This window comes from Oryctolagus cuniculus, chromosome 15 (genome assembly GCF_964237555.1).
Source record: "Oryctolagus cuniculus chromosome 15, mOryCun1.1, whole genome shotgun sequence".
Classification (NCBI taxonomy): Eukaryota; Metazoa; Chordata; class Mammalia; order Lagomorpha; family Leporidae; genus Oryctolagus; species Oryctolagus cuniculus.
In genome coordinates, this window is record NC_091446.1 from 69878712 (window position 1) to 69905483 (window position 26772).

Sequence of the window (26772 nt, forward strand, 5' to 3'; positions counted from 1 at the left end):
CTCCAACGCCCTCTTCCTCAATGCAAGAGGCTCCGTGGGGCCTGCATTCAGTTTGTCCCGAGTGGTGGGGGACAGAGGCTCGGGTTAGGGTGGGATTGCACCCTGCCCCCGACAGCAGGCAATGGTAGTCAAGGCCCCCGTCTACCTTCCAGCCTGTCCCTGAATACCTTTGAGGCCTGGTGTCTTTTTGTGCCAGGCCCGACAGTAGCGGGGGCTGAAGGGGTCCACTTGGTCTCACGCGCAAAGGCTTCTGGCTGGATTGCCCCTTTCCTGCCCACCCGCATCTGCTGGGCAGACTTAGCTCCTGCACACCAGACTTCTGGGACCCCAGCCTTTCCCTCCTGTAGCCACCATGACCTCTTACACCATAGAGTTCAGGATCCAGTGCAACCTGTTCCCCTTTGCCAGATAGGAAAACAGAGGCTCAGGGGCGCCACCCCCACCCCAAGCTGTTTCTGGGCCTGACCACGTCAGACAGGGATGCTCACCGTGGTGGCAGAGGGTGGTCCCTGGGCCAATCTTTTGTAGAGACTGCAGCCCCTGGCCCACAAAAGGTACCTGTTGGGTGCTGGAGGTTGAGCCAGCTGGAGTAGACAGGCGCCCAGTGCCGTGGGTCCTTGGAGGTGGCGTGGCTCCGTCCACTGGGCCAGGTGGACCGCAGCCAGGTGTAGTGAGAAGGCCCTGGTCGGCCTGGGCTGCACTAGCCAGCAAAGGCTGGACACAGAAGAGGGTGTTTTCTTGGGGACGAGCCAGAGTGTCCCATGTCACTGATGCTTTTTCATGAGGCTCTCAAGAGCCGCTGGGGGGTGAGGGAGTGGCCGCCACCGTGACCCTGGACCTGGGCTTCAGGCTGTTTCCCGCTGCGCCACTCCTTTCTTTGTGGCTTCAGATGAGCGACTTAACGTCTCTGTGCCCCATTTCCTCTTCTGCAGAGTGAGCACCCTGAGCAGCCAGCCGGCTGCACCAGGGAAAGCCGAGCAGGCCCGCACAGCAGTACCAGGCCAGAGTCCGCGCTCTGTGGAGGGAGCCTGGGCCGAGGGCACGCGGGTGTGTGGTTGCACGGCCCTTTAAGAAGAGAATAAGGGAGTGCGGGGGGCTGGGGTGGTGCTGGACGCGAGCCGCAGGCACACACAGGATTGTAGACAGCTGCTGCCCAGAGCCTTGTGGGCAGCCACCTGGGGTGGAGGCCATACTCCGTCCCCCGCCAGCCCCAGCCCCGCCAGCGCCGGAGGTGTGGCCTCGTGCTGCCAACCTCTGGGCCATCAGTCAATCAACAGACTGCCAGGGTTACATGGGCAGGTTTGGGGCTGGTGGCAGAGACCTCGAATGCCAAGGCCAGCTCCCAGCCGTGCTGGCCGTGGCCCAGCCCATGGTCCGGCAGAGCCGGGATTCCAGGGTCCACAGGTGGCATGTCTGTCAAGTCCGCAGTGCCAGCTGAGAATGCAGACTCCCCATCCCCCGGCCTGGAATTTGTTGCTTGCAGCCCAGGCCCTTCTATCCCCCTAGCCTCTGTAGCCTGCCCTATTCCCTGGCCTGTAGCTAGCAAGAATCTACAGCCCACTGCTCGCTCACCCCTGCCTGAGCTGGGCTGCCCCTCAGGGTCAGCAGGGTGGGGCTGTTGTCCTGGCAGAACTTGTTCTAGCTGGCCCACTGTAGACCTGCTGTGTGACCTTGGACAAGTCACCGCCTCTCTCTGAATGGCTGTTCATTGGTCTGTAAAACCAAAGAGTTGGGAATAGGTCAGGGGTCACAAGCCGCTGTCTTCAAGGGCACCAAGAACCCCAGAGAAGCTGGGATTATCCCGTTGTACAGATGGGGAGACTCAAAGCCCAGAGAGGTCAGGCGATGTTCCATGTCACGGAGCTGGTGATCTGACGCCATCGTAGGTTTGCCCACTGGGTCAACGTGGCGCTCCTAGGTCCTCGTAGACTTGCTGAGTGATGCGTTTGCTCCATCAGCTGGGGGTGGAACACTTAAAGTGGACGGAATTTGAGGAGCGGGGTAGGCACAGCCCCAGGCCTGTGCAAAGGTCACGGAGTATGCAGTGCAGTCTCTGGGTGGGGGCCCAGTGAGAACTGGGTGGCTGAAAACAGTAGGAGGCAGCCAGGGAGAACTGCCTGGAGGAGGCCAAAGTGGAAAAGTAGGGCCTCCCTCGGGTCTCTGCATGACTTGGAGGGGGACGTCGGGGAGTCAGGAGTCCCGCTGCACAGGAAGAGACTTTCAGCTGGAAGCACGTGCTGGGGAAGCTCCCAGGAGTCTCAGAGCTTGGGTCAGAGTTCAGCTTTGGTCCTGAAAGGAGCAGGGAGCTGAGAGGGCTGGTGGGGCAGGGGCCAGGAGGGCTGAGCTCAGCCTGCAAGCTGGGGCAAGGGTGAGGTGCAGTGCAGCCTGACTCGGTGGCAGGGGCTGGGGGCTTGGCTGCACCCCCAAGCCCTCTTCAGCCACCCTTGCATCTTCCCTGGGCCAGGGCAGGTGCTGTTGACCAGCAGGGAGAAGTCACTTGGAATCAGGTGTCACCTTCTGCTGTCACTATCCTGGTAGCTCAGGAGATTGGGGTGGGCAATGCCTAGTGACACGGTGAGATCAGAGATGCCCGGAGACCAGCCCAGGGACACACAGCATCACCATGACAGGCTCAGGCAGGTATGCTTCCCAGGGAGGGCACATCTCAGGTCCCTGTGGCTCTGGTGCAGGCCTGGGGGTCCCGCACCAGTGGAACGATCTGCCTTTGGGGAGCTGTGAACGGGTGCCAGGGTTCAGGGCCCAGGGTATGACAGGGCTCTGTGGAGAACCTGGGGTCAACTGGCCATGGACGCTGGGCCTGGACCTCCTCTCTGGGTGCACAGAGTTGACTGGCACTGCTGGTTTTTGCCAGTCTGGACCACCCAGGGAAGGCAGGGGTGAGGGCCCTGGGGCAGGCCCACTCAAGCGCTAAGGATCAGGTTCCCAGGATAGCCTGAGAGGTGGCTTCGCTTTCCTTCCTCCCGGAGCAAGCGGCCAGTGCGTGAGTGTGGTCCTGCAAACACTCCGATGCAGAGGGGTCTCCGTGTGAGCCTCTGGTGGCAATCTGCTGCAGGTGCTGTGGGTGCCACCGCGGGTGCCTGGTGCCCTCCCCAGATGCCGTAGCCGTCCCCGTCGCCCTGGGCTCAGTGAGCCCAGTGCGTGTTTGCTGAGCCTCCACCAACTACTGTCCGCAGCCACAGGGCTCCTTGGACGCCAAGTACGCGGCATTGCGCAAATCCCCTCAGCAGTTTGCACAGCGGCCAGCTCAGGCCCTGTCAGCTCCGGGCTGGCGCAGGTTCCTGCTCAGGAAGCCCAGAATTCTTTTCTGGAATAATCCAGCAGCCAGCTCATGGCAGGGTGGCAGAACTCCCGAATCACGCAGCGGCTTCACCACCCACCCCGACTCCCCTCAGCCGCGTCCTGTCACGTGGGCTTAGGGGCATAAGCCAGAGTCGGAGAAGGAGCTGGGACTCGAATCCAGCATCCAGGCCCCTGGCCAGGCTCCTTGGTGGACTGAGCTGCTGGGGGGGAGGGGGGGTGCCAAGCAGGAGGTGCCGGCCCCGCCTCCTTCCTGGGTCCCCGCGGCTTTAATTGGCTGGGTCTGCCTGAGGCGCTGACATTTACCTGGTAGGAGGAGGGCCTGGGCCCTCTTGAAAAACGATGCTAAAAATAACCAGGCCCAGCTTCCCAGGGCCCCTGCCCAGCCAGAGCCTGCCTGCGCGCCCCAGCGACCTTTTTGTGGGTGCTGGAAGCTAATTGCTTTGAGAGCGTGCGGCTCCTCGCACCGAGACTTCCCAGGGCTTGCAGCGGCAGTGGTGTTTGGTGCTCAGCTTCTGAGTGCGAAGAGGAGTCTCTGCAAGGCCTACCTGGGTTGCCACGCGAACCTGGCCTCTCTCCCAGGTTTTGTCTGTGGGTGCAGCACCTGGAGGCTGACCACCGTACCCCTGCGGTGCCTGGAGCTGCCAGAGTTTCTCCTGGGTCGCTTGGGTGCTGAGAGAAGGGCCTGGGCCCCTCCTTGGGGTTATCTGACGCTGGCCTCTCGTCCTGCCCTGCACCTGACCCGTACATGCACAGTGCCGCCTCCTGCCCTGTACTGCTCGCTCATCCGGTTACACCAGCAACGAAGGGGAGCTCAGACTTTCGAGCCGCAGCTGTGTGACCTCCACCCGGCTCTGAGCCTGCGCATTCTCGTCTCTGAAATGGGCGTCATCGTCTCAGCTGGTGTCACAACAGTGACCGGTGGCCACATGCAAAATGTGCCAGACCCAGAGCAGAGCTTCCGGGCCAGCCGGAGGCAAGTGTGTGCCGTGGGCTTCCCTTTGTCCTGCTGGGTAGCTAGACCTCAGGGACCCCCAATTTAGAGTGACCTGTGTGGACCAGGAGGGAAAGAGGCAGGCTGGGGTGCAGTGGGGTGGGGCCGGGGGCTCTTGCTTCCTGCGGAGCGGCCCCCCCAGCCTGTGTTCTTGCGCTGGGTCCGTGTGGTCAGCCTCCTGTGGGGGACTAGCAGTGTTGTCTGAGCTCTGCACTCGCACAGCTAGCCAGGCCTTGTTCCCTCCGTCCCTCCATCTGAAAGCGGGCATGGTGATGGCATCTACCCTGTAGGCAATGTGACAAGGAAACCACGAACCATCAGAAGAATGTCTGGCGAGGGTCGCTTGGTGCATGTTGGCAAGTGCAAGCAGTTGCAGTACCAACAGCAGCCACAGGGCCTTGTGGAGAGCCTGGTGTCGAGTAGGGGCTCAGCCAGCCCAGGTATCCAGTCCTCCCAGCAGCCACACACGGGGTGCCAGCAAAAGTTCTTAATGGCGGAACTGAAAACCAGACTCAGACTTGGCCCTGCCAGGGTCACCAAGTAGCCGGGGGTGCCTGGGCCACCCCTGCCCCCCCCCCCGAGTGCACCAGCCCCACTCCTAAGCACTGTGGACCCCTGCTCGGCTCAGGGTCATTGCTGGTGCAGTCTGCATTTGGCCCCCTTCCCACAGCCCAAGGAGCCTCTCTCCCTTTCTGTCCCCCAGGGTCTGGCTCCACTGTGTCTCCCCCTCCCCCCTCCCCCCACACCTTGCCAGCAGGAGGTCTCTGGGGCGTTCCTGTCGGGCACTGTGTGTCCTGGGCTGCCCCTCGCCAGGCCTCTGTCCGGCTTTGGCAGAGCTCAGCTCTCTGGAAATCACTTCTTTAAAAGAGGGAAGGCTAGTGTGGGGGGTTTGGAGGGGGGAGTGAGCCCCTGGCCCCAGCCCCTGCCCCAGGGGAGAGATGGCCCTTCTGTGCATTGATGGAAGCACTGCTGACAAAGGACAAAGGTCAGCAGGGGGACAGAGCTGAGCTGCCGGTGGCCTGCTGGCTTGCGGTGTCCTCCCCCAGGTCAGGGCTTCCTGGGGGGAGGGGGATCTGCTCCCTGGGGTCCTGGGTCAGCTTAGCAGCTGCTGTTTCAGTCAACTCGGGCCCTTGCCCACCTCTGGATCTGTGTCCCCACCCCCTGCCCTCCCACCCCTGTTGCCTGCAGGCCTCACCCTCTTCCTGCCTCTGAATCACTCTTCCCAGCTCTCCCCGGCTTCCCTCTGTCACCGGGAATAAAGTCCAAATTCCACGGCCGACACCAAGGCCCTTTTCAAGCTCTGTGAGGTACCCTTGGCTGCCCAGGGCCCCGTGGAGCTCCTGAGTGCCTGCTCTGTGCCGAGTCAGTGCCCCAGCCTCACCTGGCATTCGGCAGGGCTGGGCCCAGGACCCAACCTGGCTACACCACCTGCCCCATGCTCTTCTCAGCCTCCCACCTCCCACCCTGTGACCTGCAGGGAAGCTGCCTGGTGCATTCCAGACCTCAGCTGCTGGAGGGCAGAAGCATCTGGCCCCCCAGCTCACAGGGAGGCCAGGCCCCAGCGCAGGTGGGAGGTACAGTGGTCCGTGGCAGGCTTGGGGCGGCGGGGGGGGTGTCATACATAGGGGGCTGTTATCCTCGCTCCATCACGTCCTAGCTGTGTGACCTCTGGGGTCGCTTAGCCTCTTGGAGCCTCCAGGGTGTCCCTGGTGGGGGGTATACAATGATGGTCACTCCTCTGCGTCATGGCTTCAGCGAGGTGACATGTAGAGGGTGTTTGCAGGGTCCTAGGACACTTCGAGGACTGGCCAGTTCCTCTCTCACCATCATCCTCCTCCTCCAGTGTCAGGGCAGGTGGGTGCCACACCCATGGCATGAGGCATCTTCAGAGAACTCTCCTAAGGGACCCTGCGTTTCTGCCCTCACCGCCCCCTCTTTGGCCTTTGTTGGAGGCGAGCCCTGCACTACTGCACCTTCCAACACCCCCGGAAGCCCAGCTTTTCCTGGCTCCTGGATGCCTTTGGAGCTGGGATCGGATTCATTCCTGCTCCCCCCGCAGCCTGTGCAGGTGCCAGTGCCATGGTGGATGCCTCCTAAGAGTTTGTGGGTGGAGCCAATATCCACAGGGCAAAGTCACCTCCAAGAACAGCAGAGAGGCAGCCAGGCCTCGGGGCCCAGCCCCAGGCTGCAGAGGCCATCTCCAAGACCAGGCCTGGGTTCATGGCCCCTCTGGCCTCCTGGTGGCACGGGGCTCGGCAGCCACTTGGGAAGGAGCGTCCAGGCCGGGCTGTCGCCCCGCTCTCTGAGCCATCGCCCAGTGTGGCGTTTGCGGCCGTCCTTGCCTGCCTTGCGGTTCTCTGCTAAATCGTGTTATTATATTTAAACAGATCAATTCCATTGCAGAGTTTTTCCTGTCCTAATGATGAGTTTGCAGCACAAATGCCATTGATTTCTCACAGCCCTGAAAACCAGTTGATGAATAGCACCAGGCCTGCCTTTGGAGAGGCACTTAGAGCGGCCCCGTGCGGCGCCCCTCGCAGCCCCCCATCACGAGCCCGCCCCTGGCCCACACTCAGCTGCCTGCCCGCCCGCAGCTGGGGCCGAGGTCAGGGGATAAAGGGGTGGGATGTCTTCGCCGGGGGGCCTGGCCCGGTTTTCTGGCGACACAATCACGGTGGAGATTTGTATTGATTTTTGGCTGGGGGCAGGAGCGCGAGAGCCAGGGCAGAGAAGTGGTGTGGTGTGATCTTGTTTCCTTTACAATTTCGGGGGTGCCCGAGAGAGGCGGCAGACAGCAGCTCAGGGCCCCTCCCTAGGCCATGGCCCCTGCAGGCGTGGAAGGCATTTGAACACTGCCTTTTTAAGGGGGGCTTCTGGGGGTCTGAAAGCGTTCCTGTGCAGCCTCCCTGCGTGAAATCCTTCAAGGTCACGGCTGAGCCGGCCCCCCAGGACTTCCACTTCAGATCCCTGCCCTGAGGGCTTGGGTGGGCGGGTATTATCAGTCCCACTTTAGAGGCTGGCAGACTGAGCCAGGGCAGCCACTGGCGGGCCAGAGGACTGCTTGTCCTCACGGCCAGGGTGTGTCGGGCCCTGTCCCAGCTCCTGCAGGGGCCACTGTGGCTGCCAGCCTTTTCCCCAGCTCTGTCACCTGCCCCAGGCTCTCTCTCTGCCTGAGTCCAAGTCACGGGCTACAAGGGCCCGGGCAGTCCCTACAGGGGTGCCAGCTCTGCTGCCTACAACGTGTGTGTGAATCAGGCTGGGGTGAGGCGAGAGGGGGCATCCGAGATGGGGCCACGGGCCAGGTTTGCTGCCTTCCCACCCCTTGTTTTGGAAATGAGAATGTGTGGCCCAGAGGCGGGAGCGGCTCTTCCGGGTCACAGCACAAGGCAGTGATGCGGCTAGGGGCTGAGTCTGGGGGAGGGACAAGGCCCGCAGTGCTGTCTCCCCTCCCCCTCCCAGCAGTCGGGGAGCGGGGACAGGACAGGCCTGTCACTCAGGGGACTTGAGAGTAGCCCAGCATGTCCCCCTTCCCTTTGCCTTGCTCCCCCCACACAGACCTCCTGTCCCTTTAATCAGGTTAGACTCCTGCTCCACCCTGAGCTGGCCCAGCTGCCGCTAATGGCCTAAGGACATGGGCCCCTCCTGACGCTGCGGGTGGGAGAGGGGGAGCTAGGGAGAGAGCTGCGAGTGGGAAGGGGCTGCCCCTCTCCTTCCATTCAGACTTTTCCACAGCTGCTAGGATCCAATCCAAGCCCTTAGCCTGGCATCCGAGACCCTGCGCCCTGCTCCTGGTGCAGTCTTTCCTGCAGCCACACGCTGTTTAGGGGAGACTTCAGACAGCTCACGGAAAATACAATTAAAAGGTCAGTTTATTTTGGAGCAAAAATCTTTGAAAATCTTAGTGTTTTCATAATATGCACTTACCATGAACTTTTTTGAAGATCCCTTGTGTGCATGGATTTCAAAAAAATTTTTTTCCACCAAAATAAACTGATCCTTTTTATTTCTCTCTCTCTTTTTTAGATTTATTTGAAAGGCAGAGTTGCAGAGAGAGAGAGGGAGAGAGAGAGAGCGAGCTTCCATCTGGTGGTTCACTCCCCAAATGGCCACAATGACCAGGGCTGGGCCAGATTGGAGCCAGGAGCCTGAAACTCCATCAGGGTCCCCCACATGGGTGCAGTGGCCTAAGCACTTGGGCCATCTTCTGCTGTCTTCCCAGGCCATTAGTAGGGAGCTGGATTGGAAGTAGAGCAGCTGGGATTCAAACCAATGCCCATAAGGGATGGCAGCATTGCAGGTGGTGGATTAACCTGCTGCACCCCAGTGTCAGCCCCAAAAACTGTTCCTTTAATGGCATTTTTCCATGAGCTTTCTGAAGTACCCTTGTGTTTCCCAGTACCCAGCCTTTTCTTTCTTTTTTCTTTATTTATATATTTTCAAAGCTTTATTTATTTATTTGAAAGGCAGAGTTACAGAGAGAGGGGAAGAGACAGAGAGAGAAAGATCTTCCATCCATTGGTTCACTCCTCAAATGGCTACAAGAGCCAGAGATGAGCCAGGCCGAAGCCAGGAGTCAGGAGCTTCTTCTGGGTCTCCCACTTGGGTGCAGGGTCTCAAGTTCTTAATCTGTCTTCAGCTGCTCTCCCAGGCACATTAGCAGGGACCTGGATAGGAAGTGGCACAGCCAGGACTCAAACCAGCACCCATATGGGATTCCGGCATCTTGGGTAGCAGCTTAATCTGCCACGCCACAGTGCCGGTCCAGTGCCTTGCCTTTGCGTGTGCAAGTCCTGATGCTACTTCCCGCCTTCTCAGAAAACTCCTACACATTCTTCAAAGCCACTTGAACCTCTTCCTCTCTGGGCTGCTGTCTCTCAGCTCCCATTGCACTGGGTGTTCCCCTGGGCTGTGTTTGAGTGCATTATTCCTGGATCTGGTTTCTTTTGAGTTCTGGGAGGCAAAAAGAGCCCCTTTCTCTCTGCACCCCAGGGTGCAGCCCAGAGACCTGCTCAGTGCAGGTCTAGGACCAGCAAAGAAGAGAGAGGTGAGGACCAGCGCAGGGAGAGCAAAAACAGCTGCTCCCGGGGCCTCAGGCCACTCACTCTAGCCTACTTCCTGCCGGGGAGGCCGTCCCCAGCGACACATGCCGGGCCTGAAATAGACACAGGGGCCTTGGTGGTGCATGTGCACAGCCCAACGCCCAGCAGGCCCTCTCCCTCCCTTTCCCTGGCCACTAACTGCTCACTCTTCTCCCAGGGCCCTGCCCTGTGGCCACGGCCCCTCCCCCAGCAGCACCCAGGCCACGCCCCTCTGTTCCTGTTAACTTTGTTTCATAAATAAATTATATAAATAGACTCCTCTGATTCCTTACAGCACAGGGTTTTACGGACTGGGGCACCACTGCAGGCGTAATTGTACTACGGAATCCATCAGCTGCCTAATTACCATTCATTTTGCATTTATTTCTGCTAATTAAAAAGAGAGAAACTCCTAACAACTTTTACGTAAATACTATATTTGTTCTATGTAAAGATGGGATGCTAATTTGCTGGTGATTAGCTGATTATCTGATTTTATAGCTGTCACACACAGGATGGCCCTGGCTCCCCTTCGCCCTGCAGATGCCACGAAAGGCCCCCTGGTCAGGTGTGAGGGGAGGGGCTGAGGAGGCCCAGGGGTCCCCAGGAGTGCTGACGCCCCCACGGCTCAGGGGGCTGCAGACAGACTGATAGAGCTGAGAGAAGAGCCAGTGGCAGAGCCACAGTTTCTGTACACATGGGGAAACTGAGGCCCGGAGCGGCCGAGGCAGGAGCTAGTGCAGGTGTTTGGCTCGCCCTGCCACAGCCAGGAGGACCGTGCCAGGAGCTGACTGCGGCTGGGTACCAGCTGCAGCCCAGAGGGAGTAGAGGCGTAGCCAGCTCTGAGCCCGTGGCCCCCACGGAACTCGCTGTGGCCTTTCAGGAAACTTCTGCCTGCTCCTGCTTCCTGTCCGGCACCAAGCTCTGCTCTGCTCCCCAGCCCCCTGAAGGAACTCAGCAGGACTCTGTCCCAGCCTGGATGGATCCCAGGCTTTGCTGACTGGGGGCCACCCGCACGTGTGGGAGGGTCTGCATTTCAAATGTTGATGCTATGTATATATTATCATGGGAATTAGAAAAAACATATACTTACTACATCACACCCTTGATTGCACAGATCAGATTGCTTTTACATGAGGCTGAGTGAAAGGCAAGTGATTGGTGTAAAGTGATTTAAATAAAGAGACATAGATAAGCATGGTGGAACCTGGTTGCCAAGAACTGAAGTCAGGCGCACTGGAGGAGGGCCTGTGTCAGGTCAGAGGTCGGAGGGCCAGGTGCTGAGGTCAGGCAAGGCAGAGACGGGGGAGGGTTGGGCAATCCCTGGCCTGCAGGCTGCCACTGCCCTGTGCCAGGCCTCGGTCCCTCCATCAGGCCTTCCTGTCCCCAGCCCTGCAGTGGATCAGGAATTGGCCACAAGAGAGGAGTCAGGTGCCCTCCTGGGTGTGCTTTAGATGACACTGCTACAGGGAGCCAGGGGTTGGACTGTGCCTCCCCTGCACCCAGGGGCTGGGTTCAGGTTGAGTCACTTCCCAGGGACTCCCTGGCATTGGTCTGAGATCCCAACCGACCCTCTGCCCATTCTCTGGTTCTCAGGTGAAGGGAGAATGGACGGCTTTGGTAAAGGCCAGGTGCCGTTGTCTGGGTGGCCGAGAGTTCAGGGTCAGGGTTGGAATCCTGGCCGCCTCCCAGGCCTGGCAGCCCCTGCCTGCAGCCCCCGTCTCCGGGCATGTTTGTGCTGCAGGGATTCCAAGAGCCATGAGCCGAGGGCCCCTGGGAGAAGCCACAGGCGGTGGGGAGCTCGGCCCTCTGAGGCCCCCAGCCGCCGCCACCGAGTCTGTGTGCGATCTCCTGCTGTCCGGCTGTTTTATCACCCTGGACACAATCGGGGGAAGCCTGCAAGGCCGGCAGGCAGAGGGAAAACAAAGGCACTGCTCCGAGAAGGCCAAAAGGCACCTGCTCCTCCTGCAGCCGCCTGGCCGGCTCGTTCTACCACGAGGCCGCAGGCCACCTGCCCCCGCCCCCTCCCCCCAAGAAGCTCTCCTGTGGGGTCACTGCTGCCCAGGCGACCATCAGGAAGCCACTTCTCTCTAGGCCGCCTTTTCATGAATGTAACATGAGAGAGCTGGACGACACCCCCTACTGGGGTCTCGGGGGCTCCCCCCTCCCCGGCCAGCACTAGAAAATAGAGGTTGTGCCGTCTCAGCCCACACAGGGGACCCCATTTATTCTGGGATTAGGGTGCAGGGGGCCCAGTGCCCTTGTGTGGGATGGGTAAGTGGCTGTCACTCCCCTGCACTTCCCACCAACCGCTGAGATGCAGAAGAGAGCTGGCCATGGTAGCAGTGCCAGGCTGTCTGGGCCCATGTCCTAGCTGTGTGACCTTGGCTGTGTTTCCTCATCTGTTAAAATGGGTACAGCACTTACCTCATAGGTTGTGGTGGGATGGATGAATCAGTCCTCAGCAAGGCCTTAGAACAGCGTAGCTGCCAGTCCTTTAATGCTGGATTTATGGTCATCATCAGCTTCTTGCCTATTGTCATTAGAGAGCACACACTGGCCGTTCCTGAAGTTTCACTTCCGGGCCCCTGTCCTGTCCTGCTTGGCTCCAGGACGGGCTGGGGGCTGCAGGCGGGGAGGAGCAGCGGAGTGCGGCCAGGAGCAGTCCTGCACCAGCACGTCGGGGAAGTCATTCAATAAGGCCCCGTGAGAAAGGGGCCTGCCCCTCAAGCCTCTAGGAGTTCCTTGCGATTTTGTCACTGGTTCTAAGTGGGACTTCGTGATTCGGGGTGTATTTTTTCAAATGGTGTAGATTTTAGGCCTGGCAATCCCCAGTGACTCCTGGTTTCTGTCACGTGACTGCAGCCTGTGGCCCAGCCCTGTACTGCTCACCTGGCCGAACCCAGCAGGGCCTGGGGCCGGGCCTCAGTGGTGAGGGTGGGGGTCTGACTTTATCTGTAGACAGTTGCGTGACCTGCAGGCTCGCCCCTGAGCTGTGGGCGGCCTCTCACCCCAGACTGAGGGATCCCTGAGGAGGACAGGGAGGGTGAGATGATGGGGAAGGGTCTCCTGGAGGAAAATCTTGGGTATGCATGGGGCACAGAGGCCTGGTGCCCACCCCATGCTGCCCCCCATGCCCTGGGGGTGGGCAAGCACCCCAGGAAGCTGACTGCCGAGTGGGACAGTCGCTCTGTGGCCATGGTTGGAGTGTCTGGTCAAGGGCCAAGCCCAGGGCAGTCCCTCTATCTGGAAGGGAACAGTGGGCAGGGAAGGTGGCATCAGGGCCCTGTCACATCAGGCATGTCAGAGAGAGCAGGCGACAGAGCCCAGAGGTTGTGGGGGCCTGCGGGAGGACGGGCCCTAGGCGGTGGACCCTGGGCGCCTCCCTCAGCAGCGGGGCCTCTCAGCTCCAGCCCCGACAGGGACATTTATAACTCACAGCTGTGCGGTCCTGGGCCCAACTGACTGTGGTAAACCGATCTGGCTGCAGGAAGTCCTGTCCCGAGGCCACTCCCCACCCCGACCCCCACACTCTCCTTCACCTCCTGACACCCACATCCTGTTCTCTGCGGGAGGGGGCAGCCTGCAAGGGGGGCCAGGTCCTGCCCGGCCTGGATCTGCAACCTGTGGGCCATGAGGCCGTGGCCTGCCCCCAGCACACACACACACACACACGGAGACTGAGACCCCCGGGGGCCCTCGGGAGCAGCTGCTGGGACTGAGTTCTGCACACTCAGCCCTGCTGGCACAGAGGGGCTCTCCTGGCCGTCGCTCCTTGGGGAACTTGATGGAAGGGGCAGGGCTGACCCAGAGCCCTCGGGCACTGCCTGGATCCAGGCCTCTTCATGGTCATCTGTCCTCCGGAGGCCTGTGTCCATCACAGCCAAGTTCAAGTGTGGGATGGGACATGGCCAGGCCCAGGGCTGGAAAGGGTTAGTGCTGAAAGGGCCCAGCACACCAAGGCTCAAACTCCTGAGTGTGCAGCCACCCTCACCCCCACCCCCTGTGCCCCTCTTGCTTCTCTGTGTGTTGTCCGCCCAAGCTGGGTGTCTATGACCAGGCTGTGGAGTGACACACTACTCAGGACAGATACTTTTTTCATTAATTATATATTTATTTGTTTTAAAGGTTTATTTATTCATTTGAAAGGCAGAGTTATAGAGAGAAAGAGAGATAGGGAGAGAGATCTTCCATCCACTGGTTCACTCCCCAGATGACCCTAATGGCGGAGCCAGGAGCCTGCAACTCCATCCAGGACTCCCACATGGGTGCAGGGGCCATGCACTTGGGCCATCTTCCACTGCTTTCCCAGGCACATTAGCAGGGAGCTGGATTGGAAGTGGAGCAGCCAGGCTCATATGGGATGCTGGCATTTCAGGCAGGAGCTTAACTCAGGGAGCCGCAATGCCAACTCCTAGCTATATATTTATCATGGTGCATTAGAAATAGATAGCCTGTGGGGGCCAGCGTTGTGGCACAGCGGGTTAACGCCCTGGCCTGAAGTGCAGGCATCCCATATGGGCACTGGTTCGAGACCCAGCTGCTCCACTTCTGATCCAGCTCTCTACTATGGCCTGGGAAAGCAGTGGAAGATGGCCCAAATCCTTGGACCCCTGCATCCGCTTGGGGGACCCGGAAGAAGCTCCTGGCTCCTGGCTTCGGATTGGCACAGCTCCGGCCATTGTGGCCAATTGGGGCCAACTGTAACTTTGACTTTCAAATAAATAAATAAAATAATTTAAAAAAAGAAATAGATAGCCTGTGATAGCTTTGGACAAGGCCAGATTAATTGGGGCTAACAAAAAAAAATAGAGGGATTTAAAGTAAAGGTGAATTTCAGTGACATCATTCTCCAGGTTGGACTCAGCTCCAACCAAAAATCCTGAGGGCCTGGGAGAAGGCCTGAAGTTTGAGAACACAGATGAAGCCACCAGGGCCCTGTCTGCTCTCAGCTCTGTTTCTGAGCTTCCTCCTTCCAGCTGAGACTAAGCAGCCCGCCCTAAACTCTGGCCGGCGGGCGAGGCAGGGCTGAGCCAGTTTTCCCTCGGTGGTCTGCACACACGTAAAATGGCTCCACGTGTTGGACACAGCTCTGGCAAGCAATTCAGATGGAGGGGAGAATCAGGCAGGGGTCACCGAGTGACTCTGGAGGTGACTGCAGGCCGGCTGTGTGAGATAATTCCCCGAAGCCAGGCACCATTCGAGGGCACACCAGAAAGAGCTTCGTATGCCAGGCTAAAAATACCCCCCGACAGCCTCTCCCTGTCGCCCTGCCTGGGGGCTGCCCAGGGAGCCGTGGCTTTCTGCTTTTCTCACCAAGAACGGAAAGACAACACGAAGCCCCCAAGCTGCAGAAGAAGCCAAACTTAGATCTTAAAAAAAAAAAAAAAAAATCCCTCTAGGAGGAGTTGGCTCGCTTGTTGGAGTGTGGCTGGGCGGGGAAGAAGCAGCCAGCTCTGATAAATCAGGCATCTCTGGCCTGCTTAAGTGGCCTGAGAGTCCACTGAGATTGGCCCAGTGGCGGGACAGAGGTGGGAGGGAGTGGCTGGCTGGCTGTGTCCCTGGCTGCTCACGTGTGTCCCGTCTGTCCCCTGTGTGCCCAGGAGGAAGAGGAGGAGGCCTGGTGACATCAGACTAATGCTGCAAGGGGTGTGAGGAGAGGAGCTGCCATCAGTCACTGAGCTGCCAGACCCGGAAAGGTAACGCCAGGCCCCCAACACCCAACCCGTGCCCTGGTGGCCGGGCTGTGTTGTGCAAAACCTGGACAGGACAGAGGCGGGCGAGTGGATCATGCTGGGGCTGGACCAGAGCTGAGGGTTGTCACCCCTCTGCCCATCTCAGCTGATGCAGCTGTCGGGCCCTCCTCACATGGTGTCCGTGTCACCTGAGTGCTTCTGGACATCAGTTTGTCTGTCTGAAATGGGCGCTCGCCCCAGGCCTCCACTTTCTCCAGTTCTCAAAGACTCTGTGAATCCGTTGTGTCTGATTGTTGTTTGGGATTAAGCCATGTTAGCAGCTTGGCTCAGCTTGACTTCTGGGGGTGAAGCCAGGCGACCCAACCCTTGTGGGTGCAGCATGATAAGGCCCACAGGTCAGCAGGACCAGGCAGGGCTTGGGAAGAAGGGATTTTCTGGGGTGGATGGCACTGGAGCTGTGGCTCTGCTCTCCCTGGCAGCTCTGGGCAGGAATCTTCATCTGTGTTCTCGGACCAGGAAATCAAGGCCTGGGAGACGAACGCACCCACCAGTCTCCCCCAGCGAGCTCAGAGCAGCTGTGCTGGGTCCAGCTGGCCTGCCAGCGTCCACACGTGGCTGCATCGCACTGGTCTCACCCAGCTTCCCCCGACAGGGTCTGCTGTTGCTCCCATGCAGCCCCGTTCTTGATTGGGTGCCTGTGGCGGGACCCACCCTTCCTCCCACCCATCGTCCATCCACTCACCCGACCGTCTCTCTACCCACCCACCTTCTGTCTGTTCATGCACTCACTCACTGAGCCACCCTTTCTGTAACCCCACAGGCTCACCCATGCGTCATCTACCCATGGGTCATCTGTCCATCCGTCCACCCATTCACCTAACCAGCATTCCCTCACGGAGCCCATGTCCAACACTCACTGAGTCTTGCAGCAGGCCAGGCCTGCACTACGGGCTGGTTTTGAAGATGGAGCAGACCCAGGCTTCTGCTGGGAGGGCAGCTGGCGTGAGGGAGGCCGATGCCGGGTCCTGTACTCCCTTCCACAAGGCCTGTGCTCAAGGCCTGTGTGGCGTCTGCACAGGCTGCAGGGAGGGGCCGTCTGCTGATTCTGCAGGCAATTGTTCAAGAAAGAGGAAGGGGCCTTGTTCGTTTGTTCATTCCCCAACCGTTGACTGAGAGAATCCCCGTGGCAGGAGCTCTCGAGCTGGGATACCCAGGAAGGGATCAGACAGACCAGACTCCCTGCCCGCGTGCTGCTGACGTCCTCATGAGGAGACAACAACCAACACACAGAAAATGAACGTGCAGTAGTCAGCTGACGCCACGTTCTCAGAGGAGGAACCCAGGTGTTCATGGACAGGGGTGGCCAAGGAGGGCTTCTGCAGGTGGCATTTGACCTCATCCCTGAACGCACTGTGTGTGGGAGAGGGCAGAGAAGCACTCAAGTTCAAAGAAGCAGCAGGGGCCTTGGGGCTGCTGGGAGGCCAGGGCAGGAGGTGAAGTCAGAGATGGCTGGCCAGCTGGTGTCCGGTCCAGGTAGAGGTGCTGGGGGCTTGGATGGGGGTTGGCAGCAAAGAAGCGAGAAGCCATGGAGTTTAAGTGTGTTCTGGAGACCTGGCAGACAGACTTGCTGGTGGAATGGAAGTGGAGCATAAAGAAGAGTGGGCACGGTCGAGGAAGGCTCTTGGGTTCGGGACAGGAGCCAGGAGGGACTGGGGCGCCAGGGGGAATGGCCAGGGAGAGCTGCTTTGACGCGTGGAGCTCGGGACGCCTTTGAGACATGCAGGTGGAGAGGCTGAGCAGGCGGCCGGATGGATGTGTCTGGAAGGCAGAGAGAGGTCCTGGCTGGAGGCATCAGTCTGGGAGATGTCGCACACGGATGGTGCGGCAAGCCCAAAGCTGATGAAGTCACTTCGGGAGTGGACACAGAGGGTCAGAAGCCGGGCTCTGAGTCACGGTGCATCCAGGCCTCAGTGGGAGGGCCACCGACGAGGGGGCAGTGAAGGACGTGCGGGAGCAGAACAGCGTGTGCTGGCTCTGAGTGACCAGGAAGGTGCTGCCGGGGTGAAGTGGGGAAGGACACTGCGGGCAGAGGGAACGACACACACAGAGGCTCAGAGGCTCCATAAACGAGGCATGGGAGGGAGGGAGGAGGGAGCAGAGTGTCCTCCTCCCACCCCCGGCCACACAGGAGCAGGGCCTGCGGATGTCCAGCCAGGCTGTGGGTGAGCCCGGGTCCCAGCCTCCCTGTTGCCTCCCAGCCCCAGCTGAGCCTCTCGCCATGAAATTTGCTCACTCTTACCCTTTCTTTGGAGAAGTTCCTCCTGGCTCTTCTGACTCTGTCCTTCCCTCTGGGGCTCCAGGGCCCAAGGGACCTCCACTTGCCTGGGGCGCTTGTCTCAGGGTGGTGGCCTGTCGGGGAAGGGCCCCAGGCAGCTCCCTATCCAGTTCCTAAGTGCACCGTGTGGGTCCCTGGTCCCTTCAGTGGCTGTGTCAGAGCTGCCCACCCAGCAGGTGGAGGAGCGCTCAGCCTCTGGCAGGGAACTATGTGTGTGTGTGTGTGTGTGTGAGAGAGTGTGCAGGTGTGTGTGTGTATGTGTATGAGTGTACGAGATTCTATTTCCCACTCTGCCTCTTCCTTCACTCCATCTCTGTCTTAGTCCTTCCATCCATCCGTCTCCCTTAGTCTTCTGAGCAGCTTCCGCTCTGGGCCGAGAGGCAGGCTGGGCGGGACACTGCTGGGCAGGTGTGCCCCCGAGCCTGCTCCCTGCCTTAGCTCCCGGGCATACCCCTTTCCTGTCCAGCAGCTCAGTCTGGGCTGCAGCTGCAGCTCTGTCACCCCCAGCAGACTGAACTGGGACCTGCAGCTGCCCTGTGCTGGCAAGGCACAGGCTAGGGCCCCCAGACGCTCGGGGACTGCTGAGCTGTCGCCCTCCTCTGAGATCTGACCCTGACCTCCTCCCCCCTCCCTCAGGAACACAGATGCTGGGTGCCATCACGTCCTTGCCCTGGGCCCAGACCCCGCTCCAGGGCCTCCTCCCCAGGAAGACTTCTTGAGCAGTTGGGCACCAGCCAGCCTTTGCTAAGCACCTGCATTGTGCTAAGGGCAGGGCTCAGAGCAGGATGTCCAGAGATGACGACAGAGAGGGGGTCCCCGGGATTCACGAACTGGCAGTCCAGTGGGGTGGTGGGGACTGGGAAAGAAACAGAAACTTGTAGTGTAGCAGGGAACACTGTTGGCACCCCGACACGGTGCGGGAGCCACCTGGGCTACTGTGCAGGCAAAGGCTCCGGAGACTTCCCTACACAGAGAAGTGGGTAGAGCCCCCTGGGGACGTGGTGAGCCCCTTCCCCAGGGCAGAGTTAGGAGAGGGGGCCCCTCTGGCTGTGCACGGGGGACCAGGGGAGCCTGCGGAAGCCGCTCCTGTGATGCATGGCTCTGTGACAGGCCTGTGGCAGGAGCCACAGGTAATCTAATTAGAGTGCCAGCTGGATGCACAGGTAATCCCATGCCTTCAGGCTCACTTCCCTCTAAGCCTCTCTCCACTGTCCTCTCCCTAAATCCTGCCACTGCCTCGGTCACGACCGGCTGGCCAGACTGATCTCCACGAACAGACAGGTAAACCAGGGCTAGATGGGAACAAGCTTGCGTGTTGGCACCGCTGAGAGGAGCTTTGAGCCAGGCCTGCCGCCTCCCTCCCCTCTCTCCAGGCTGTCCTAGCATTGTCCACACTTGCAAACCGCCTCTGTGTAGGTGAGAGTCCCAGAGAAGGTAAGACACTCACCCCAAGCCACACAGCAAGTCACAGGCGGAAGTGGCACCATCTGGTCCTTCAGCGCCGCACCCTCCCCCCACCAGCAGGTGCAGGAGTCCCGCCCCTCGCTCCGCCCACTTCCGCGTGGAGCTCCCAGGGCACTGGGTCCTGGCTCAGCACGCCGGCTCTGGGTGAAGGCACCCAGCTCCGCGTGAGGAGGCTCCATTGTGCCTATTGTTTAAATATAGATTACTAATGAAATGCCTTTTCATTGCCTTGCCAGTGAATAGTTTCCGTGTAAAGTTAATTTGCAGTGTTATGTAAATTCTGTTTAACTTCAATCAAGTTTCTAATTATGTTTTTACCGCAGTAATTCCCATTTGATTTGTCATCTCCTGTTAGGTATTTAATGTTCGGTGGGCGGGTTCGCCTTCCCTCTGTCTCTCTCGGTTTTCCAAGGCCGCCTCCCTCCCTGCCGCCCCCTGCCTGGCTGTCTCTCTGCCTGCTCCCCGCTTGTCTGTGGCTCCGCCCACCCACCCCTCCATCTTCTGCCCTCTCCCCCTTGCCATCCTTCTGCCTCGCGTCTCCTTCTGACATGGTGTCTCCCTCTAGCACCACCCCCCCCCTTTTCCTCTTCCTCTCCTGATCTTTCTGGGTCCTGCTGCACCTCCTGGCCCCCCTCTGGAGTTCTCTCCCCTCATTAGTGCCCCCCAGAGTCCTCCCCTCCCCGAGTTTCCTTCCTCCTCCATCCCTTCAGCCCCCACTTCCTCATTCTCCACCTGTCCACCCGAGAGCTGGCATAGAGCTCAGAGCATAGCGGGCTGCTTCCTGGGGCTGGCTGAAATGGGTCAGGGGCCTGGGGCCCCAGGAGAGACCAAGGCCTGGCCCCACAGCTGGGGGAGCAGCCCGTGGGACGGCAGGATGGTGGAGTTCCAGCAGAAGATGCGGACTCTGGAGTTGCGTTGGGTGGGTTCAGATCCTGACCGCGGCCCTTACTAGCTGCCACCCTCAGGTTGTGCCTGTGCCTGTGTCAGAGCCTGGAGCCGGTCAGTGGGCTGCTGTCGCCACTGCCCCCAAGGGAGGACTCACTCCCTCTGGGGATCTCGGCCGCGCCTCCCCCGTCCTTGTGGCCTTTCTTGGTGCACACAGGGTCCCCAGCCTCCTCACCGGGCTTTGAAGTGCTCCCTGCCCTCAGGGAGCCAGGGAGCGGCCAGGGGGCCAGTTTCCTGGTGGACATCTGCCCTCTGAGTGGAGAGGGCAGAAAGAAAACCCCAGACCAAGGCTGCCCCCTTTCCCTGCCCAGCTTCCCCTCTGTGGAGTGCAGGCAGGCCCAGCAAGCAGAAAGTGAGTGTTTGGAGAGGGTATTCCGCTAAGTGCAGAAGGGCAGCCCAGTCACTTGTCCTGACCCAGCCTGGCCCAGCCCCTGCTCTGCTGGGCCACGTGACTACCTGACCTGCAGCGAGTGTGTGTGTGTGTGTGTGTGTGTGTGTCTGGTCAAGGAAACCTTAGGAGTCACGTGGCCGCTTCCTTCCCTATTTGTCTAAGTAAGCAGTTCAGGCCGGCTGCAGCCGGGAGCTGCAACACAGACCCATGGGAGAGGGGGGCCCCCCCGGCGCCAGCCGTGGAAACGAGAATGACTATGGGCAGCATGGAGCCCAGAGCCAAGTCCTGGAGTTCTCAGGCCCCCGGCCTAGGCGGGGGGGGGGGGGGGGGGGGGGGTAGGGGGGGGGGGACGGCCCTCTTTGTTTGCACTCCCTAGACCTGTGTCCCCTGCTCACCTCTCCTGAAGACAAGGGCAGCTCTGGGCTCGATGACAGAGCCTCCTCCCGTTCTTGAAGCAGAGGGCAAGCATGCCGTGACCGGGGGTGCCCAGAAGCAGCTTCTGGAGCAGATAGAGAGGCGTGCGTGGACGCAAGCGCCCCTGCTGTGACCCTGGACTGTCCCGAGCCCTGGCCTCAGCCCCTCCCGTGCATCCCTCGAGCCACTGATGAATCCAACAGATTTGTAGCGCCTGCAATGTGCCAGGACTTGGGTGAGGCTGGGGTTGAGATTAGCAGAGCACAGACCTTCCACAGCTTCCATTCAGGCAGGCCTGTTTGACTGGGGTCATCTGGACAAGTGACGTGAGTCCCAGGGGCGGGGCTGAAGGCGGTCCTGCCCAAGCAGAGCCCACCGCCTTCCTACCTGCCCAGCAAGAGCCCCAGGGCCCGGAGGGACTGTGTGGTGAGTCTGCCTGCAAGTGGAGGCCCCAGGGCTGCCCGGATGCAGGCAGGAGGCCTGGGTCCCAGCTCCGTCCCTTTCTCCGGGGTGACTGTGGCGAGGCCGGGCCCTGTTCAGACTTCAGCCCCCTCCCATCTGTGTCTCCAGTACTGAGCCAGGAGAGGCTTTGGCCTAGGCTGGGCCCTGAGGCCCGCTGTGTCACCCGCTCACGTTCTGAGCTGCCTATTTGCCGAGCAGTCGGGGTAGAGGTGTGGGATAGCGTGTGCCCTCGGGGACCGAAGGCCTCTGTTCAAATCTGTCCCTCACTGTGCCAGGCCGCCACCCTCTCCACTCCCACAACCCCCAGCCTATCACGGGCACACCCCAGCTCCGGAGGCCAGAAGGAATGGGGTGGGCCACCCAGAGGCCGCGGTGGCCTTGCCACGCTCCCCTCCCACCACACCCCTGCTACAGGCATGCAGTGCCAGAGGTGTATGAAGGGGTCTTCCTCCAGGTCCCTGGCATGGGGGATGGGATGCCACACCCACAGGAGGAGCGCAGACCACTAGGAAGTGTAGCCTTTGAGGCCTCCAGTGGGCCCCCTTTCCCCTGCCCGGAGTGACCCCACCAGCAGGGCCGAGTCCCATGACCCCACTGCAGGAAGGAACCCCAGCGGCACTTTTGTCAAGGCCTCATCCTGGTAAACAAGTGGTTGGAGGCCTGGAGGTCAGAGGTCACAGGCCACCAAGGCTCACTCCTGGCCCCCGAAAACATTGGCACTTGTGAGGAGGGCTCTGTGGGTGCTCCGTCTCCCCTGAGCTGGGTGGGGCCTGTGGGACAGGAAGCTGGGGCTGGCTGGAGTAAGACACTTGGGGTGGCCTGGGCCTGAGCCAGGGATGAGGCTCAAGCTGCCCTGGCCTGGCCCCAGGGTCACAGCCGCACAGGTCACCCGGCCTCGGGGAGGGCCGTCCCCCAACAGGAAGCCCTGCCCAGGCACCGCCTCTGTCCCACCCTGTGTTTCCCGAGGCTGGTGCTTCTCCCATTCCTGTGGGAGCTGCCTCCAGGAATCCTGCCTCTTGGGAAAGGAAGCACTGGCCTCAGGCTCCCGTGCTGCTTGGCCCTGACACCCTGCCGTGGGTGGCCCACACCCCTCCCCTCCCCCACACCCCTGATAATTCCCCTCCTACACAGTGACCAGGAGGGAGCCTGGCAGGAGTGTCCTCCTAGAAGGACTATGCCTAGGGGCCCCGACACCTGACTTCTAGTCCAGCACTGGCCCTGGCATGCTGGTGCACTTGGGCAGGTCACTGTCCCACTCTGGGCCTTGTCTGCAGAACATGGGGGAAGAAGATGCTCTCCCCAGCCGAGCAGCCCGTGGATAAAGAGTTTAGGACAGGCTCCTGGGGAGGAGCTGGGACACGCGGCAGACCCAGCTGTCTGCACCACTCGGGCAGGTGGGTGGTGAGCAGGCCTGTGGTCCAGAAGCCAGGTTAGGGGCAGTGCCAAGAAGCCCCCGTCCTCCTCCTTCCTGGTGGGAGCCCCTAGACTCATGGCTCACCTCTGCAAGCCAGCGTGACCAGCCACAGGCAGCAGCCCAGAGTGCTGACCGTGTCCCCAAGGGGGCCAAGGCGAGGGTCGGGACCGAGGGGACCAGGTCCGGTAGTTGTGACCTTGCATGGTTTAAGACAGACCAGGAGGCCACCTGGAGCTCGTGGGCCAGTAGAAAGCTCGTCAGCAACATGGAGACCCTGTGCCTGTGTGGCCCAGCCCCTCCCCTGTGCTATGGTGACCGCTCAGACACGAGTGTGCTAGCTTACAGCGCCTGTGAACCACAGTGTCTGCCTCTGTCCAGCGGGCTACTCAGAGGCTACAGTGAGGACCCCTGGAGATTCGGGAGCCCAGTGCCTGACCCCTGCTGCCTTTCCCTGGGAGTCCGGGCCCCAGGAGCAGAGGCACCCTGGCAGCTGCATTCGACCTCGCAGGCAATGGTGGGAGGAAGGCCTGAGATCTTCCATGGAGAAGTGGATGCCGGGAGAGGAGCTGGCAGCAGGCACGCCTGGCACTCGCACCCAAGCCCAGGCCCTGGCTCAAGGAGTCACGTGGTGAAGAAAGTTGGCCCAGATGGGTGTGAGCCACCCTGGGCTGGGGCAGGCCCCAGTGTCCCTGCTGCGGAAGGGCAGACTCCCAGCAGGGGTCTGAGTGAATGCTGGTGCCGCACCCCGTGCCTCCCCCTCGGGGTGTGCCTGGGTCCCGCAGCGCGGGGCTGTCTGGGTTTCCCACTCAGCCCTGGGTGGGGCCCTCCGGCTCCTTCCTCCCTCTGTGGCTTTCTGCTCCTACAGGGGCGGGAACTGGAGGCTACAGCGGGCTGTGGGGTACGAGCCAGGGTGGGGGCACTGGCCGTGGGTGGAGTCACGGGATGGGTGGCCATGAGTCAGGAATTGCTGCGCCTGTGTGTCATCGGGCGGCTGGCTGAGCCTGCCTGCCTCGCTCCCCCACCCACAGCGGGGCCCTGCGGGCTGCTCAGCCGGGGGTGTGTGTGCAGTGTTTCCAAGAGCCCCAGTCCAGGGATGGAAAAGGCAGGCTCCTCGGCCCAGGTGGGTGCCCCCTCCCCAAGCCAGGGTTCCCGATGCCAGAGCAGGGCCGGGCTGACCAAGTGCTCTCAGCCCTGGCCACAGGTGAGATCGGAAAGATGATGCACCCCAGACCAGCTGCGTCGGGTTCCTATGTGGCCTCTCCACCCACCCAAAGTTCCGTGCCGGGTTCGGTGGAGGGTCTGAGACTCAGGCCGCTGCGTGAACCAGCCTGTGCATGCTGGAGCTCGGAGCTCACTCTGAGCCCAGCTCTGCTACTTGCTAACAGCGGGCAAGTGACACCCCGTCTCTGGGCCTCCGTGAAACAGGGGTAACACAATCCCCTTTACAGAGTTGCTAGGGACTGGGTGGATCCACATATGTAAGCAGCGTCCATCAGAATGGGGCCTGGGACGGCCACCGTGCTAAGGAGGATGCACTGTGCGAGGGTCAGCTGCCTCCGTCTCTGATCTTTGAGTTGGGCTGAGTCCGGCCATCGCTGCTCACTTATCTGTCCAGCACACGTTCCAGGGCTCCTTCACCTGCAGGCTCAGGCGTGGGTGCTATGGCAACAGGAAGAGACACCCTGCCCCAGGGGCTGGCCTGGGCCCCTCCGAGCGCCCCTGGGGGTGACTTCTTTCAGTCCAAGGAATGGGTGGGAAGGTGAGTGACGGCCCCCCTGAGAATCCCACCCAGCCTAAGAGAGCCCCTTTTCTGTAAAGAACAAGGGAGACCCCAGACCCAAGCGAGAATAAAGGGGCAGCATAAGCCTGTTCTGTTGGCCCCAGCTGGGCAGTGCCTCGGACTGGGTCTCTGTGTGTATGCTGGCTTGGACAGGGCTGGCCAGCCAGGGCAGGCAGTGTGTGGCACAGAACAGGGACCTTCGAGGCCTGGCCGCGTGCTCCACAGTGTCCTGCAATAGCCTCCCACACTCCCTGCCCAGCAGATGGACAGATGGAGGCTTCAAGGATTGGGGAGGCACTTGCCCTCGGCCAGGTTCAAAGGCAGGACTGAGCCATGCCTCCATGTAGACAATGTCCCTGAGAGCCTGAGTTGGGGCAGTGTCCTGGGACAGGCTGTGGAATGAAGTGTGATGGTCAGCACGCCCCTAAGCCTCTTCCTTGCCTGGCTTTCCAGCAGCCCTGTAGACACCTCTGGCTGCCCTTGGTGGGCCCAGCTTATGGCCATTCCCTTGCCCCCTTAAACCTTCTCCCTCCCCACTGTACCATTGAGGAAACTGAGGCAGGGGAGGCACAGTGACTTGGCTAAGGCCATGTGGGCTGTGAGCAGCAGAGCTGGGGATTTGTCCAGGCTTGGGGGAACATTAGGGCCCCTGCTCAGAACCCCACCCCCACCCCCCACCAGCAAGAACACCGCTTTCCTTTGTCCAGAGTTTCTAATTCTGGGCCTCGGCCATCGCTGCAGACTGGCCAGGCCTGCGTGTGGCCTGAAACCCAGAGGGATGCCTGCTTGAGGAACGTGACCCCTGGGGCTGGCCCCGGCCCAGGCAGAGGGTCACTGGGAACACTCAGTGCCGGGCCGTTTGCCTGTGCCACCAACAGTGCCCCCTGCCCTGCAGCTTCCTGCCCTTCCTGCGGCCAGCGTGGGTGTGACGTCAGCACCTCTGACCCTCCAGCCAGTGTGAGCCCCAGATGAAGGAACTGAGCCCCCAGGGAACACGTGCCCCGCTCGTGGGCGGGGACTGAAGCCCCTGGCTCCTCAGTCCAACCTCCCACAGCACAGCGGCTCTGGTTCTGGTGCCAGCCTGGGCCTGGCCCACTCCTCTCTAAGCTGCGTCCCCTCCTCTGTAGGTGACAGACTCGGGACTCCTCAGGGACCTCCTGGGACTCCTCTGGGCTCTGCAGGCCCCAGTAACACAGCAGGAGATGTTTTTAAAAACCTTGCTTTTATTTACGTATGTTTTTTTTTTTTTTTTGACAGGCAGAGTGGACAGTGAGAGAGAGAGACAGAGAGAAAGGTCTTCCTTTGCCGTTGGTTCACCCTCCAATGGCCGCCGCGGCCGGCGCACCGCGCTGATCCGATGGCAGGAGCCAGGAGCCAGGTGCTTTTCCTGGTCTCCCATGGGGTGCAGGGCCCAAGCACCTGGGCCATCCTCCACTGCACTCCCTGGCCACAGCAGAGGGCTGGCCTGGAAGAGGGGCAACCGGGACAGAATCCGGCGCCCCAACCGGGACTAGAACCCGGTGTGCCGGCGCCGCAGGCGGAGGATTAGCCTAGTGAACCACGGTGCCGGCCTACGTATGTTTTTAAATATTTGTTTACTTGAAAGGCAAAGTGACAGAGAGAGGGAAAGACAGAGAGAGGAGAGAGAGAGAGGGGAGAGAGAGAGAGGAGAGAGAGAGAGAGAGAGAGAGAGAGAAGAGTTTCCATCAACCAGGAGCGTGCAGCTCCACCCAGGTCTTCCACATTGGTACTAGGGGCTCCAGTACTTGGACCATCTTCTGCTGCTTTCCCGGGCATTAACAGGGAGCTGGACTGGGAGCAGAGCAGCCAGGACTCAACACGGCACTCTGACAGGGGATGCCGCTGTCACAGGTGGTGGCTTAACCCGCTGTACCACAATGCCAGCCCCAGCAGCAGGGCAGTTGAGGTTGAGGGCACTTGAGTGGGGATGGGTACCCTGCTGACAGGCAGAAGGGCTGGGTGGAAGGCAGCCATCCTAGGAGTGGACGGAGGTTTTTAGCTGGGAAGAGTGGGTGCAGGGGCCCTGGTTTGGCCATTTCCAACCCAAGTACCACTTTGAGCAAGACCATGGCCTCCGGAAATGGAGGGCGTGGAAGGGAGCCCCTGGCACAATTTCCCTTGGAGGGTACTCAGCACCTCTGACTGTTTCGGTGCAATGGGAGGTGGGGGCCCCTCTCCTGGTGAGGATCCACCAGGCCTGCTCCCAAGTCAGCCCCAGGCGGGGCCTGAGAGCAGGAACCATCCTGGGTCTCTCTGTGACGTGGGGACACGCGCTTCCACCTCGGGCAGGAAGCCACATGTGAATGTGACTCAGCAGCAAACCTGAGCCAGTGGTGACGGTGACAGCCCCTACGTGGTCCTCTCAAGTCCTCTAGTTATCCCCGTTTTTCCGATGAGCAAACTGAGGCCAGAGAAGTGAAGTTCCCTGCCTGGCATCAACCACACAGGCCAGTAAGTCTC

At 60.5% G+C, this 26772-nt stretch overlaps 1 protein-coding gene across 4 annotated transcripts in view; it reads left to right on the plus strand.

The window, feature by feature from the left end:
• ZMIZ1 (zinc finger MIZ-type containing 1) overlaps positions 1–26772 on the plus strand; it is a 214672-nt gene that overhangs the window by 48114 nt on the left and 139786 nt on the right. For 3 of the 4 annotated variants that reach the window (XM_070057911.1, XM_070057907.1, XM_051831554.2), the window contains exon 3: positions 14994–15089. The exons of the other annotated variant lie outside the window; for it this stretch is intronic. The gene's annotated coding sequence lies outside the window, so the exon portion shown is untranslated. The remainder of the gene's footprint in view (positions 1–14993; positions 15090–26772) is intronic. 4 annotated transcript variants of the gene reach the window in all.